A 10,486-nucleotide genomic window follows, 5' to 3' on the forward strand; every position below is an offset into this window, starting at 1 on the left:
TCTGCAGAATGACCAAATGAACAGTAACTGTTCATTTGGCCATAATCACTGTAGAATGGTCCATTTGGCCTGAAATTTTACAGCAACAAGATGAGATATAGAAAAACAACTTTCATGAAGAAACCTACCCCAAATTATGACCAGAACCTATCAACAAGGCAGTGGCAGTCACTGTTCATGGTACTGTAGATTTTGTAATTTCTGCATATTGGAAATCTGGACAGCTGTGGTTTTTGGACCATATCTGGAGCTACAAAACTCCAAATGGAGTGATTCAAAAAAAGAAATTCAACTAGACAAAATAAGGAACAACTTTCATGTTTACCATTTCCTCAAATTCCCACTGTAACAGTTCCTAATTGAACAATAAAGTTATGGTACAAAACTGAAAATTCTGCCCAATTAACATTAAGCTTGGAAATGGTATTGGCAGCAATACCAACAAATTTTGAATGCAATATGTATGATCTTTGTATAATTAGAATTAATATATCCATTAAGTATAAAAAAGTCAACATTTTGGTTGACTAGTAAGGTGAATAGTAATCAAAATGATTAGTAAAATAAGATGAAGACCTAGAACCAATTCTAAGCTTAAATGCTTAGAATTGTATGACAAATGTGGACTATGCATCCTAGTCAAAATTGTTAAAAGAAATTAAGGCCATAAATTTGAAATCCATGAAATATTCATGGATTACTTGAAACATGAAAAATAAGTCACCTAATTGATGTGAATAGATAGCTAGGGCTTATATGCCCATCACAAATGGAATTCATAAAATATTAGTAATTCAACTTGAAATATAAAATTTGTAATTATATAAGTAGATTCTTGAATGTATAAATGAGAAAGGAAAAAAATGTTTTGAATACAATGGTACATGTGAACCATTGTTTAGAATAATTATAAATGTTAATAACATAATGAATGAATAAATGAACTATATTAATGTATGAATGAGACATTAGTTCTCATTATTATAAAAGGAGAAGTATTTTGATTACAATGGTATAAAAGGATAATTGATGTGAATTGTGATCATATAAATGATCAAATGAATGTATGAATTATAATTGAAATTTATCATGAAATAATGAATTCATAAAACACAATATATTAATATTTAATGATATTATGTGCCCTTGTATTGCCTAGACACGTGTGTCAGATTGGATAGATTGGCATGCCAATAGGGTATTGTTTTAGCGATCTGCGAAGGCTTTATGCGTATTTAAGGCTTTATGCGTATTCATGGCTTTATGCCAACATTCATGGCTTTATGCGATTATGTATTATCATGGCTTTTTAGCCATCTTTTTATCACGTGGTTGGCGTTACGCATCCCATGGTATAGCGGCCGAGTACGCGGTGTCTGTACCAGCGACTGTTATCGATTTAGTCGACTGTCATAGGTTACTTGGGCAGTGTAATTTATTGAAATAAATTAAGACTATTAGTAATTAAAAATATTAAAAATCAAACAAATGAGTTAATAAGACTTCAAAGAATTAGTTACAATTATGAAATGATCCAAACCACATAAAAATTGTTAAGTAAAATGATAAAAGAGTTGCAAAAATAGGTATAACTTAGCTAAATATTTTAATTGTACCTTCTATTGCCATATAAATATAAACTGAGTATTTTTATTTATTCTATATGTTGTACATTATCACTGTGAATTTGAATTAACGCTTCCAAAGCGAAACAAATGAGAACAAAGATAATTAATATTAGACACATTTTATTAAATTAAATTGATTCTTAAATATTCAAATTATGCTTCGTTCTTTCTTTATTTGTATATTTTATTTTCTTGTTCTTTTATTGCACCACTAAGCAGCAATGCTTAGCGCGATGGATTTGTTTCCTCGCGCAGGTACTTTAACTAAGATTTTTAGAGTCGGATCTGCAAAGTGGTGGAGTATTCAAGGTTGTCACCTCCTCGAATGCATGTAGATAGGGCCCATATAGATCATATTTTGTATTTAGTATAAAATGCTAGATATTGTATTATAATGTAGATTATGGCGGTAATAAATAGAAATGTAATGTAATTTAATAAATTAGCTTTTCATATGTAATTAATTTATATATCATATAAATTATGAAATTATGTAAATTAAAGAAATTTGAAAATTTTACTTATGTGATTTGAGCATGAATGAGATTGTATGGATTAGAAATGATTTGAAATATATAGATAATGCATGGAAATGAATATGAAATTGAGATATATGAATGAGATGTGAATTATGAGATGGTTATGAAAATAATTGATGAGATTTTATTTGTAAAATATTATTGAAACCTTAAAGCAATTAAATAGTAAAATCGTCAGTGGTAATAAAATAGGAAACTCATTGGTTTCTCAGTCGAAAAATAATTAATATTAAAATATACTTGAGATCAAAATATGAAAGGAATAAAGTAAGATAAGATAGGGTGCTCAAACCGAATGTAACACACTTTGCTCGGCTGCTTGTAGTCGGGTGAGGGTGTTACAAGGATCACTCATTCATAAGGCTATGTTGTGAGGCACGGTGTTAACATAGTTTTGAGAAGTTAAATGCTATGTTGCGGAGGCACGGTGTTAACACGGCGATGTCGGGAAAGGACTTTGTAGTCTCTGGTGATGCCTCTCATAATGGGTTAAGGTGTGTATTGATGCAAGAGGAAAGGTGGTTGCCTATGCTTCAGGCAGCTAAGGCCACATGAACAGAATTACCCTACCCATGTTCTAGAACTTGCAGTAATTATCTTCGCACTGAAGATATGGAGGCACTACTTGTATGGTGAAAAGTGCTACATTTACACAGACCACAAAAGCTTGAAATACTTGCCAGCGGAAGGAGCTCAACCTTAGGCAGAGGTGATGGATTGAGTTCCTAAAGGACTATGATTGTGTAATTGATTACCATCTGGAAAGGCAAATGTAATTCTTGATGCTTTGGCGAAAATCCATCACGACTTTGAGATCATTGAATGCCGTCTATCTTTGACTTGAGATGGAGCTATTTTGGTGAGTTGCAAGTGAGGCCAAACCTTTTCTGACAAATTTTAGATGGGTAGAAGTTAGATGTGAAGCTAAAGGCTATTATGAGCAAAATCCTAGAAGGAAAGAAAGCGACTATGAAGTGAAAGCGGATGGGTGTTTGTATTACAAGGGAAGACTATGTGTGCGGATGATGGGAATTAAAGGCGAGTATTCTAAAGAGGCACACACTAGTGTTTATGCTATGCACCCAAGAAGTACAAAAATGTATCATGATGCGAAGCTTGATGGTGGTGGCACAGTATGAAGAAGGACATAGTGACTATGTGACTAAATGCTTGACATGTCGACAAGTCAAAGCGAACATCAAGTTCCATCGAGTTTGCTATAGCCTATCGCATACCAAAATGGAAATGGGATCGTGTCACCATGGATTTTCTAAGTGGTCTACCTCTCACGGAAGAAACATGACACAATATGGGTGATAGTAGATAGATTGTGAAGTCGACACACTTCTGCCGATTAAGTGCGGTGAGATAGTTAGGCTGCGGAATCCACTTTCCATCATATATGATCGAGACCCAAGGTTTACATCTAGATTTTAGAAGAAGTTGCATGAATCTTTGGGTACACAATTCCACTTCAGCATAGCTTTCCATCCTCAGACGGATAGGCAATCAGAAAGAGTAATCCAGGTAAACAATTGAAACCAATTAAACTAATACAAATATTAAACTAAAATGATAATAATAACATGAAATATATGTGAGTCCTTGAGGATATGTTGAGGAGTTGTGTCATTGAGTTTGAGAGATGTTAGGATAGATACCTCCCAGCGAATTTGCATACAACTATAGCTATCAAGCTAGCATCCAAGTGGCCCCATATTAAGCACAGTATGGGAGGAAATGTAGAACTCAGTGTCTTTGGTGAATTAGGTGAAGATAAGCGGTAGGGCTAGACACAGGTGAAGCCAGTGAGAAAAAGGTAAAGCTAATCAAAGCCAATCGAAAGTTTCCTCAGACAGACAAAAATCCTATGCCGACTGAAGAGAAAAGAAATAGAATATGCGGTTGGCGACAAAGTGTTCCTCAAGGTGTCACCATGGAAGAAGATGCGAGGTTTGGAAGAAAAGGTAAGTTAAGCCCTAGGTTCATTGGCCCATATGAAGTCATTGAGCGTGTGGGTCTAGTGGCCTATAGGCTAGCTTTACCACAGTGGACAAGATCCACAATGTGTTCCACGTATCTATGCTAAGAAGATACCGCTCGGATCTTTCACATGTCATCTCCATGGAAGAAATTGAAGTACAACGGATTTGACATATGAAGAAGAACCCATATAGATCTGGCTCAAGAAGTGAAAGAGTTGAGGAATAAGCAAATTCCAATGGTGAAAGTGCTTTGGACACACCACAACACTAAGGAGGTAACTTGGGAAAGTGAAGAGACGATGAGGCAACAGTTCCCTCAACTCTTTACATCAGGTAAATTTCTAGAATGAAATTTAAATTAGAAGAGAAGAGTTGTAACACCCTTAATGTAGTAATTACGTACTTTCTACTATTCAGGTGACCAGTGTCTATCCGGACAGATAGAACATCCAGAAAAATATTTAAACTATAGTGATGAACTATAATTAACTCAAATATTAATAAGAAAAATTTAGGAAAAATTTTAGAAATAAAATATGACCAAGTTAAATGGTAGGTGCCTAGCGATGGGTAACCTAGTGGGAAGTTGCGGTTCTGCAACTAGGAGCCCTAGACAGGAAAATTTCATAAAATAATTTTTGGGACTCAGAGAAGGGTCATTGAGGTTTCTATGGCATTAGAATGTCAAGGAAATGCTTAGAAAAATTTTTCAATCGATCAGACAATTTTTGTCTGTTAAGCCAAGCGGAGGTATTTTGATCATTTCGCCCTCACGGTGATTTTTGGCCAACTTGTCTAGTTAAGTAAATAATTATTATGATACAAAATATGAATAAATATTACCAAAAATTAAATTGAAAATGAGTAGAGAAGAAAAGAAAAGAAAAGAAAATGAAAGAAAATGCCAATTATGACATCATATGATGTCATTAAACACTTACCCACCAATCATATTTAATTAACACTTAAATTAACTAATAAAAGAGGATAAAGGATATGACAAAAATCAAACAAAGCCATCAGCCATTCTCACCAAAAACCGGTCGTCTCTCTTCCCTTCCACCTTTCCTCCATGAAAGCTCCACCAAAGATTCAAACCCCACCAAATCTCACCATAAAACCACTCAAGCTCTTCACTAAACTTGTTCCTCACATCTTAAATCACCACTAGGCAGCAATAAGAGGAAATAAAAAGTAGGTTTTTGTTAGCTTGAAATTCTGCTCCAAGTTGTTAGTGTCCAAACTCTTACTACCTTTGATTTAATTCATGTTTAATGGCATGAAATAGGTAGAAAATGTAAGAAAATGAAATAAAAATGTGTGTGTGCACCCTTAAAATTTCAGCAGCTTAGGTTGGTTAGGGTTTGATGATTTTACTTGATAGCAAAATGGTTATGAGCAGCCTTTGGTATTAAATGAGTGATTGAACCTAGTTGTGTAAGTGAAATGCAAAGTTTAGGCATGTATGAACATGGAAAATGTGGACACTTAACAACATTAGGTTTTGCTCATGTAATGGTTTATTAGCCTTGTAATGGTCAATTAGTGACCATTTGAATGTGTGTGAGAAGGAATTGAAGTGAGTAAGGATGTTGGATTTGAGTTTAGGTGAGCTACCTTGGTGACTGTGGGGTGAGTATGAGTCAGCAGGTTTGGGTAGTTATAAATAGAGTTGTAGAGGTTCAATTGGTTCAAGGCCAATTGAATATGAAACTAGACACATAATGGCATCACTTTGGTGAAGAAACCCTGCCCAGAAAACCAAACCAAGTTGGCCTAAAAATTGCCCTCATCAGGGTGACTGCATTCTGCACAGGCAAAATGACCAAATGAACAATATTTATTCATTTGGTCATAACTCAGTGTAGAAAGGTCAATTGACTTGAAATTTTACCAACAGAAATCTGAGACATAGTCCTACAACTTTCGTTAAGAACACAAATCAAATTCTGATCATAACCTAGCTAAATTGCCAACCAAACTTAGGTTACCAAATCTGGCAGAACCAGTTTCGCCTAGAATTTTGGATTCTGTCCAATCCGGCCAGTTATGGTGTTTAGGCCATAACTTGAGTTACAAAACTCTAAATGGAGTGATTCAAAAAAGGAAATATAACTAGACAAAATAAGGAACAACTTTCATGAAGACAACTTTGCCAAATTCCTACTGTAAAAATGACAAATGGAATAGTGAACACAAGGCTTGAAATCTGAAAATTTTGAACAACTAATACTAAGCTTAGAAATGGTATTGGCAACTAATACCAATAACTTTAGAATGCAAAATGTGGTATGTTGGGAGTATTAGAACCAATGTACCTATTGTCTATGTAAAAGTCAACATTTTAGTTAACTAATGAAATGAATAGTAACACCTAAACTTAAAATTCAAGAATGGTAAAGTTTAAAAGTGCAACATGCCCTAATACACATAGCAAGATTGGTTTGGATAGGTTGGCATGCCAACGAGTTCGATTAGCGATCTTGCACATGGCATTATGCCGTGCAGCGATTTCATGGCTTTTAGCCATTCGACATTATGTTGAGACTTGGCCTTGTGCTAATGTTATCTGACTTATTAGTACATTACATTTGCACAGGAGATACATAAGTGGCCGATGGTGTGATGGCGAGTGCTTGATATCCAATGCCAGTTTACCCATTTATCCAGTCCAGTCATCCAGTATAGGTTACTTGGGCAACTAAAAATGAAAGTTGATAAATTTAATGAAATAATGAATATAACAAGTACCAAATAAATAAGACTACCAATAATTATTAAAAATTTATCTGCATGAGACATCAATAGACTCACTGCATATTTATTTCCTTTTAGTTTTTTATTTTATTATTGGCACCACTAAGCATTATTGCTTAGCGCGTTGCTTTTTGCCACGCGTAGGTTTTGGAGAGATAGACAGAGAGCCAGTGGACCATAGGCGGGTGAGGTCACAGATCTGCCTAGCGTCAGAGTCACCTCTCATCTACAATGCATCAGTGGTAGGACCTTTAGGTCCATTTTGAAATTATGTTTTTTGCATTTTGTAATAGGTAGTAGTTTGTGATTTGTAAATTATAAACTCATGTAAATAGTAAATTTATGTAATCATATGTTGATGTACATATTTTGAAGAATTTTGTTAATTAATATAATTTAAGAATATCTTCATGAAATTTTAGTTGATTTTGAATTTGAATGAAATTGTGGATTAATGTTGAGAACTTGAAATGATTGCTAATGTTGAAACCATGTTGATGGTTATTGGAGTTTGAGAACAATTGGAAATGATTATTGAAAGTGTTTTTCACAGGTTCCGAAGAACTGTTTTATCTATTTTTAGCCGGTACTCTGCCGGATTTTCTATAAAATTTTCGGAACCTCAAATAAATTATAATTTCAATAAATGACTTAAATGAATTATATTTCATAAATTGTACTTTATAACTATGAAAAAAATAAATTGGGAAGAATAAAAAAATGATTGAATTAAAATAGGGTGTTCCGATACACTGCATGGCATATCTTGCTCGGCTACACTGTAGACGGGTAAGGGGTGTCCCAATCTCATACCCAGCATTCCTGCTGTGCTCACCATACAACTCTTGCAGGTGAAGGAGGATCTCACTTGCATATTGCATATCTTCATGTTATACGTAACTCATTACTCATAGAAGCAAGCATGTAATACTTGGCTCTCATATCATGCTCCTTCCACTTGTCCAAAGTATCATGTTCCTCTTGAGTGGCCTCTAGAGGTAAGGGACCAGGAACCTTTAAGTCTAGAACATATCCAATATGTTCTAAGTTCAGGACAAGTTTTAAATTTCTTAGCCAATCAGAAAGATTAGGTCCTGTCAACCTATTGTGATCAAGTATGCTCGCAAGGATATTGGATGGTGGTGGTTGTTGTGTGCTCATTATTATTAGAAGAATAACTACAAAAAATAACTAGATTAATTAGTAAATGTGTCATGTAATTAACCAAAATGATTATAGTCTTTTAATCAAATTGGTCTTCCCACTAACTTAGCAAATCCTACACTTCCAAAGTAGAAAACAGAAATCCTAGTTGGATGGATTATTGGAATTACAATAAACTATAAGTGAGCAACTCCTTCCCTGTGACACCCCTTGCCCATTTACAGTGTAGCTGAGCAAGATATGCCACACAGTGTGCCGGAACACCATATGTAACACCTATGTTCGTGTCGTTCTCTTGTTCGATGACCAATGTTGTCCGGACAGCTAGGATGCCTAGAACTACACTTCGATATGAGTGAGGAGACATAAAATAATGAAATACAAGAAAATAAAATACAAGAAAAACAAAGGAAAAATAATAGCAAAGAAATATAACCAAGTTAAGCGAGCCGAAAACCCTAGCGATGGGTGACCGCATTGGGAAGTCACGGCGTGGACCGTTGACTAGCCCTGGACCGCGAGGAACCCTGGAAAATATTTTTAGGAATTAAATAGACCCCTATTGAAGTATAAATATCATTAGAAATATTAAATAAAAATTAAATAATTAGTACAAAGAAAAGTAGAAAATCGAAAAACGGACAAAACCCGGTGTTATCGAAAAATCGGGAATGCAACCCGAACAGGGGCATTGTGGTCATTTGACATCCTGAGTTGTCTTTTAACCTAAATTTCCATTAAAAATAAATAATATTACGCTTGGAAAATATAATGAAAAAATTAATTTAGTGGTACCTAATATAAATAACAAAAATGGAGTGTAAATGGAGTAATTATCACTTAAAACTTATTAAATGATTATCCTAGCATGAGTGGAGCACTATGGGAATTAAAAATTCACTAAGTGGACAGATTACTCCACTAATGTCTTTTTCTTCCTCTCAAATCCTCACTTTGCCGAATTGAATTTTCTCTCCATTGTCCACCATGGCCACACCTTGCATGCAAGCTCCACTCCTAATGATCAAGCCACAATTTCTCTAACTGTTCTTCATTAAACTTGCTCTACACATCATGGGCAGCATGTAGGAAGCAAGAAAGTGAAGTTTTGGTGAGGTTTTGAAGAATTTCCAAAGTGGTAAGTTTGTGTTTTTTATTATTGTTTAATTAAAGTTTGTAAGGATGTTATGGGTGTTTGAATTACGGAGAAATTTTTGAGGTTTGATGTTTAAATGGAGAAGTGTACTTTTAGAAGCCATGGAGACACTTTGAAGGCAGTTTATTTGTGTTTGTAAATGGTGAATTGAATGATTGATTAAATGTATATTGTGTAGGAAATTGTTTGGGTGATGTATACTTAGTATATGTAAATGTAAAATGAAATTTAAAGCTTGGAAAGTAATGGAATGTAAGTGTACCATTGTGGCAGTTTGTTAACTCTTGATGAATGCTGGAATTCATGCTTGGTTTATGGAATAATGATGTTAATTTGTGATAGGGGTTATGGCAGTTTGAGTGCATGTATGATGGTGTAAAGTTGGACATGTAAATGAGCATAAAAAGGTGATTGAATTATTGTAAATTGGATTGAAAAAATTCTGCACTTGTTGGTGTATGTTGAATGTAATTGTAAGCTGCCAAAATGACCTATAATGTGTTGTGAATTATGTTTAGGTTGTAGTACAACCAGAATTGGTTTGAATGTTAAGTTTGGTGAGTGTTAAAAGTGATGCTTGATAAGTATGCAAGAAATGCAATAAGGCAGTTTGAGTTTGAGGCCTATACCTTTAAGTGTGTGGCTCCAATTGGTATAAGACCAATTGGAGGTGAAACCAGGCACAAAATGTGACAACTATCATGAAGAAAGCTTACCAAAATTCTGCTTGCAAGGTAGCTTGAAAAATGACCAAATCGGATTAAGTGCAAATGAGGCCTGAAAATTTACCATTTGGGCAGCAGTTAGTGTTTAGGCCATAACTCACTCAAAACAGGTCAATTGACCTGAAATTTTAACCAGGAATAGTTAAGACCCATACCTACAAGTTTTATGAAGACAACAAAGCCCAGAAATGACCATAAGCAAGTCAAACAGCTTTCACAAGTTCGGGTCCAAAAATTGGCCGAACCTAAAATGACCTAAAGTGACCTAAAATGACTAATTTTGGTGCAATTTGACCAGCAATAGTAAAATGACCATAACTTGGTCTACATAACTCAGAATGACCTGAAATTTTGCCCCGCATTCCATAAGACATAGATCTAAAAGTTTGTAGTTTTGACCGAAACCCGAAAACTGAGTGAACTAGGTCGTCCGGCTAGATCAAACTAGTATCCCGGAATCCAGCAAATTGCAAGAAAATGTAGTATACGAGAAATGAACTTGGTAACATGTACCAAACCTAAAAGACTATTG

This window comes from Hevea brasiliensis, chromosome 2, assembly GCF_030052815.1.
Source record: "Hevea brasiliensis isolate MT/VB/25A 57/8 chromosome 2, ASM3005281v1, whole genome shotgun sequence".
Classification (NCBI taxonomy): Eukaryota; Viridiplantae; Streptophyta; class Magnoliopsida; order Malpighiales; family Euphorbiaceae; genus Hevea; species Hevea brasiliensis.